General features: G+C 36.2%; 1 long non-coding RNA gene across 1 annotated transcript; it reads right to left on the bottom strand.

Moving 5' to 3' along the window:
• Positions 1–3,368: 3,368 nt before the first annotated feature.
• Positions 3,369–6,181, bottom strand: LOC144988480 (uncharacterized). The gene is made up of 5 exons (XR_013652411.1): positions 6,024–6,181; positions 5,451–5,508; positions 5,246–5,307; positions 4,338–4,433; positions 3,369–3,848 (listed from the first exon to the last, which is right to left on the bottom strand). It is a non-coding gene; the product is annotated as an uncharacterized LOC144988480 (long non-coding RNA).
• Positions 6,182–6,625: the final 444 nt, after the last annotated feature.

Raw genomic sequence — 6,625 nt, 5'->3', positions numbered from 1 at the left:
TTATTATAAAAGGCTTAAGAATAGCATGGTATAGGCCCTGTAAATAAGGCACACATGTGAAGCCTTTTTTTTCCATCTTTCAACGAAAAAAAAAAAAAAAACTGTTCCAACTAGTACCTGGTGGTTCTTACTTTTTAAAATATACCATTTCTGTTATACTTGCAAATGAATGCACACAATCCCATTACAATAAAGCCCACCTAGACAACCGTCCTCATTTTGCCAGACAAAGTGCATGAGATTCAACTTCTTTTGGAAGTTGTGCTTAGAAAAGACAAATGTTGAACTTCCTCATTTAGCCACTGCCCCCCAACGTCTGTGTTCTCTGCCCTCCAAACTTGGAACAGTACAGACTTTGAAGCAGATGCCACAAGTTAAAAGCAGACGTCATGAGTCACATTTAGTCTGATGAGTTACTAGGGCGCTGCGGTCCATCTGCTCTCATAAGACTTTGGCGCTCTGGGTTGCCAGCCTCCTACCACTCTGACTGTACTCTGCTGCAGAGTCGTCTGGGGTTCAAACATTAGGGTTGAAGAGGAGTACATACAAATCAGTTTGTATGGAGAATTAATTTATTTTCTTCCAACAATCTCAATTTAGACATTATAATCACGGTGGGATGGCATACATGAATTTAGCCAGTTGCTTTTACTTCTGCAACTGAAATTTTGCTCTTTAGAGAGCACAGATTCTTAAACAATGTCAGGAAAGGAAAAGAACCAGCCTAAAATACTGATCTTATAAGAAGGGTTTTGTGTGCAGTTGAAGAAAATGGACAACAAATCCTCTTTTGCCTGTCTTTCTTTCTGGCTATCTATGAGGAAAAAGAACAAACAGATAAAATATAAATACCCGAATAAAAACATTTCTAAATCTGTAACACTGAAAAAGGACAAGCAAAACTGGTGTATGGTCAGTGGATTATAGGCCTTATATAGCTAAAATGCAGAAATGTGATCATACTTCTTCTATTTTATTTTTATTACCCTGGCTGCCCATTTATTTTAAAATCCATTTCAAGATTCACCTGTCTATTTCTCTGAGCTGCAGTAGCCTCCTGTTCCCTCTAGCCCTTTTAAGTCTGCTGATCAGCTGCTTCTAATAGCACTGCAGAAGTGCAAGCGTAGAAGGGACAGTGTCTTTGTATGAGGGGCCGTATAAGACATTATTTATTCTGAACCATTCACATTCATACATTCTTGCTCTCACAGTCATATATACTCTCTTTCGCATACATATATTCTCTTACGCATCCATATATTCTCTCTCTCACATTCATACATTCTTGCTCTCACAGTCATATATACTCTCTTGCACATCCATATATTCTCTCCCTCGCATGCATATATATTCTCTTACGCATTCATATATTCTCACTTGCACATCCATATATTCTCTCTCTCGCATGCATATATATTACTTTACACATACATACATTCTCACTCTCATTGTCGCTCTTAAAAAAGAATGTATGTATGTGAAAGACAAGTATATATGAACGTGTGAGGAAGAGTTTATATGTGTGTGTGAGAGAGGAGTATGCATGAAACGGAAGTTACTTTGCATGAAAAGGAAGGCACTTTGAATGAAAAGGAAGGCACTTTGAATGAAACGGAAGGCAGATGATTTCTCGTGCTCTGATTGGACGAGAGGCCGCCACCTCCCATTTTGAACAGACGCTAACACGAACCAATAAGAAGGCCATCGGAACCTTAAGAAATATTTTATCTTCACCTCAAGTGGTCACAAATCTGTCTGCATCTCTAGAGACACAAAGGAATGTCTCAAATACCAATAATGGTAATAGAAGTGCCACCGAAACAGAAAATCCGTATCCACCTTATTCCTAGCCCCCATGAGCCTTTGCGTGAATTATGGGCGACACTTCCTGTAGACGCTGGAACACGCATTTACATTAAAACAAATTCCTCTTGTTTTCGATCCATAACTACATATAAATGTGGGAAAACCAGCTGTCATTTCTTAAAAAAGGCAACGGTGAGGTGGAGATGAAATATTTGTTAAGGTTCCGATGGCTGCAGGACCCCCGTGGCTACTTCTTGCCGGTTCGTTTTTTTAAAAAAAATAAACTTTATTAACAATATCTTGCACATACAAAATACCAAACACAAAACTCCACTGTGTGCAAAATACAATCTTCACGTTCGCCATGAGAATGAACAAAAAAACATAATGATAACCATGTAAAACAGGTTATGCAAAAAGAAAACAAAAATAATAAGGCAAAGGAATCTGTTAAAGTTTCAGGAGAGACCATGTTTCAACTGTTCTGACAGCTTTTTTGTTAGTGGAAGATTTAATACTGTTCACATACAAAACCATTTCTTTCTGAAAAACATAAAACACGGTTTTTTTGTTGGCATATTTACACTTGTGTATAAAGTATTTAGCCATAATTATAAGTAAATTAACTACATATATTTTTTCTGCATTAAGTCTTTCTTGTGTAAAATATCCAAAAATAATATGCTCGTAAAATAATCTATAATCTTCACATAGATGAGTTCTTATAAAATGTATCACATCTTTCCAAAATAGTTGAGTGAAAGAGCAAAACCAAAAAAGATGAGGCACAGTTTCTGGTGAGGAATGACAGAATGAACAGTTTATGTCCAGATCTTTTTTAAACTTAGTAAAGAAATGTTTCACTGGATAAAATTTGTGAAGAATTTTGAAAGAAATTTCTCTGATTTTATTGGTGATGAAATACTTTTGTGGCAGGGTCCAAACCTTTTCCCACTGAATTCTACATCCAAAGCTGTTCCAGTATGAGATAACATACGGTTTTGTGGCAATCTCATTTTGAAACAGAGAACGGATACTTTGATTATTCCTGCTAGCTGAAAAACATACCTTTCCACACCACAAGTCTGTTAATTTGGGATTTCTTGCTGGTTCATGTTAGCGTCTGCACTGTAATCCCTAGCGAGTTGACTGAACTTAAAAATTATTTTGTAACAGATTACGCAACAGTTAAGTTATATTATTAAAACTTTTAAGTTAACATTTATTAAAATTCATATTGTCAGTTGGCTTACATTTGTATTATTTCATATAAAAAATATTAAGATTCCTCAACTTATAAAAGAGAGATTATTTAAAGTTTTTAATATTTTCCAACTAAAAAACGCTTTAACTAACTATATTTTTATATTACTCAACTCATAAAATATGTAAAATTCACTCAAATGCTTTATAAATTCTTTGACTCATTAAATGTGTAGCATTGAAAATATTTAAAATTCTTCAGCTTAAAATGTATTCTAAACAGAGAAATTGATACTGCCCCACTACATTTTAAAGGCTAACATTGATAAAAACCAACAAACGTGAAGGCCACACAATAGTGATTGCTTAATACACTTTTTTTAATTGCTCTTTAAAAAAAAGCACAAATATCAAGAGGATGAAGAAACAATAAGTGCAATAAAACTGCATTATAAGAGTGCCACACAACATATTGACAAAAAGAGTTGGTTTTGTATTTTACGGCAGAAAAAGCAAATGATCACAACAAAACACATTAGTTACATAACACTTAAACCAACAAATAGTCCATTCTGGAAGACTCACTCAACGAAACATTCTTCAGCGTCAATAAATGTCCTTTCAGTGGTTTGCTGTCCTCAAGGCTCAAGACAGCATTCTGAATAAATATGAAGGCAAGTTCAAGTTTTTTGGGGTGCTGTAGGTCCAGAGCATAGATGTCCCCGAAGAGTTAGAAGAGATTAGTCAGCCAGATGTGTGGGACCACTGACGGCAGCATCCGGAGCGTCACCACGACAACTGAGAAGATACCCACAGCAGTGTCTGTGAGGTCTGGTATTCTGGAAAATACAAAACAAAAAACACAGATGAGTTCAGACCCTCAAAGATATTCATCACACTAATGTCCAAAACTGACATTCCTGCCATCTGTCAATAGGAATCTTTTCATGCTAACATTCTGTTAGCTTTTAATCAACTGGCTATGATGTTTTAAGGACCAACTCCAATTAAAATTGTGTTTTTAAAAAGTTCTTTAGCATTTTTCTGAAGGAGGACATTTATAAAATAATTTAAGACTAAAGCTTCATTTTTCTTTATTCAAATAATGATGGATCAGGAGCAGAAAAGGTAAACGAAACTCCACTCCTTCCAATCAGGAGTCCCTGATGTTCGCCTTTCATCTTCCGTCTCAGTTTTAAAACCATTTAAAAATATCACTCAGTTTACAAACTACAAACAATTGCCCTATTTATTATGTCACTCAATAAAATCTCAATCAATATTAAAGGATTAGTGAAAACCATTGACAGGGAGTCGTGTGCACTTACTGTACAGGTCTTGAAGAAGTTGGAGGCATCTTCATGCAGATAAACAGGAAGTGCAAGGAGGACAAGTGCCCGTCTCATGTTCACGTCACGCTGGTCCTAAAAGAATAAAAAGAAATATCCATTACCTTTGAAGCAAATGCAGAGCAAACACTTCCAATATTTATTTAAGGAACTTTAAGAAATAATAAAATGATACCTTTTCTAGATGTCTATTTCTAGTAAGAGGACAATACAGTGTTTATGTCATGATCCACTTCAGGTCAAAGACCCAAAGTCATTTTTAAGGCAAGTTACACCGTGGCTTCTTACAGCTGTTTACAAATGATTTGTTATCCGTTTTTGAATTATGCACATTAGAAATTCACCTGGAGGTCATAAATCCTAACCAAGCTGGCCAGTTCCTGTCTGTTTTGGTGGACTTAGTCTCAGAAAAGGGCAGCTTTAAGTTACACAAACATGTAAAAACTGCACAATTTCCTCTGACTGCATCTACTCTACATAAATCCATTTCAGATCTTGACAGATGAGTTTTCATGGTTTCAAATGATGGAATGGTGCTAATGCAACATCATTTTATTATTGTAATATACTGTCATAAAGACATGACAATATTCCAAAGTGTCTCCACATACATGGCAGTGGAAACACTTTGGAATATTGGCTATGTAGTACTGCAGTATTATATGTAGTACTGCATAGTGCCAAAGTAACAGAACACAACTTGCACCTCCATTCCATTGTGCCACCTTCAGCCTGCAATCTAAATATGTTTAGTTAAATTGTAAATAATTTCAGCTCTATTTAGACCTTTGGCTAGTTAAAATGTGCATAAATGTTTCCATGCTGCCGTATAAATCTAATAATGGTAATAGTTCAGGATGAATGTATTAAATAAGTATAAAACTCACCCACTGACAGGTCTTTTCTGGTGAAATGGTGACTTTCTGGTGAACTTTCTGAAGTTCAGTATCTGAAAAAGTCCAAGAGAGATTTTTCAATGTTAAAAAATGTTTCAATTATATTCTGATCAAAAAACATTTATTGCACTACACAACCTATTGCATTTTTTGTTTTTTTTAAAATAGCTCTAGACAAATAACTGAGACAAGTTACCTCGCTGGCCTTGGCGTCTATCTGGAGGTGAAACACTGAACACTCTGTAGTTCGGTACCTGAACACAACACGAGCACGTTGATTAATTTATTTTTACAAAAACCTTTTTTATAACGGAGATCAGTGATTTATAAAAGCTTAAAGCTGCATTCAAAACCCAATGCTTCCATGTAGCAACCAGGCTTAAAACTGTTGGCGGTAGCTCCTCCCACACAACCGTTAGAGGCTTTGAGTGACATTTTTGGACAAATGTCCAGCAGCAAACTTTAGCCACAGACAGAGGCCTCCAACGCGAATTTCACACGCGGATCATGTTTAGTGTGATTGCAGCATAACAGATCATTTCTACCTCTGAAAAAAAAAACCCTCATCACTGTCGTAACTTACGGGCAGAAATGCATTTTGGGTTTGGCTCGCCATACGTCTGCTATGACAAACTAATCCTGTATACATTTCCACATTAATCTCTAAAACAATCATAACACACATATGTTTAAAGAACAGTAAACCACATTTACGGTAGTATAAGAGCATTTTTAAAGCATTCATTCATAAACCATGAACGATACTTACCAAATTAAATCAGGGCTGAAGACAAGACGGCACCATCAGCGATGAGGCGGATGAAAAAAAAAAACCGAGGTTGGGGCGTCTTGAAGCGGGACGAAATCGCAACGCTTTGCAGAATAATAAAATGCTCGACTTTCAATTTCAAACGTCGCATACTCGCATTCGGCAAATCCAACATGGCCACCTGAGCTAACGTAGAGAAAACGAAAGACCCTCCCACCAGTACGTGATGACGTCATGACGCTACTTCACGGATCTTAAAATTTTTGAGTGCCAGATACAAATAAGCTTTAAAATATTTAGCACTGTTAAGTTAAATTTGAAAAAATCTTGATAGAGCTTAATACTTTATAGTTGAATCAACTACAAAATGACATTTAAGTTGTGTAACCTTAATAGTTATGAGTCAGTACAAGTGATAGGGTTTAGTGTTCAAAATGGGAGGTGGCGGCCTCTCGTCCAATCAGAGCACGAGAAATCATCTGCCTTCCGTTTCATTCAAAGTGCCTTCCTTTTCATTCAAAGTGCCTTCCTTTTCATGCAAAGTAACTTCCGTTTCATGCATACTCCTCTCTCACACACACATATAAACTCTTCCTCACACG

This window comes from Oryzias latipes, chromosome 20, assembly GCF_053564925.1.
Source record: "Oryzias latipes strain Hd-rR chromosome 20, Olatipes_Hd-rR_3.1".
Classification (NCBI taxonomy): domain Eukaryota; kingdom Metazoa; phylum Chordata; class Actinopteri; order Beloniformes; family Adrianichthyidae; genus Oryzias; species Oryzias latipes.
Note: the sequence above shows the minus strand (reverse complement) of the source record. Positions and strands in the feature narration are given on the sequence as shown.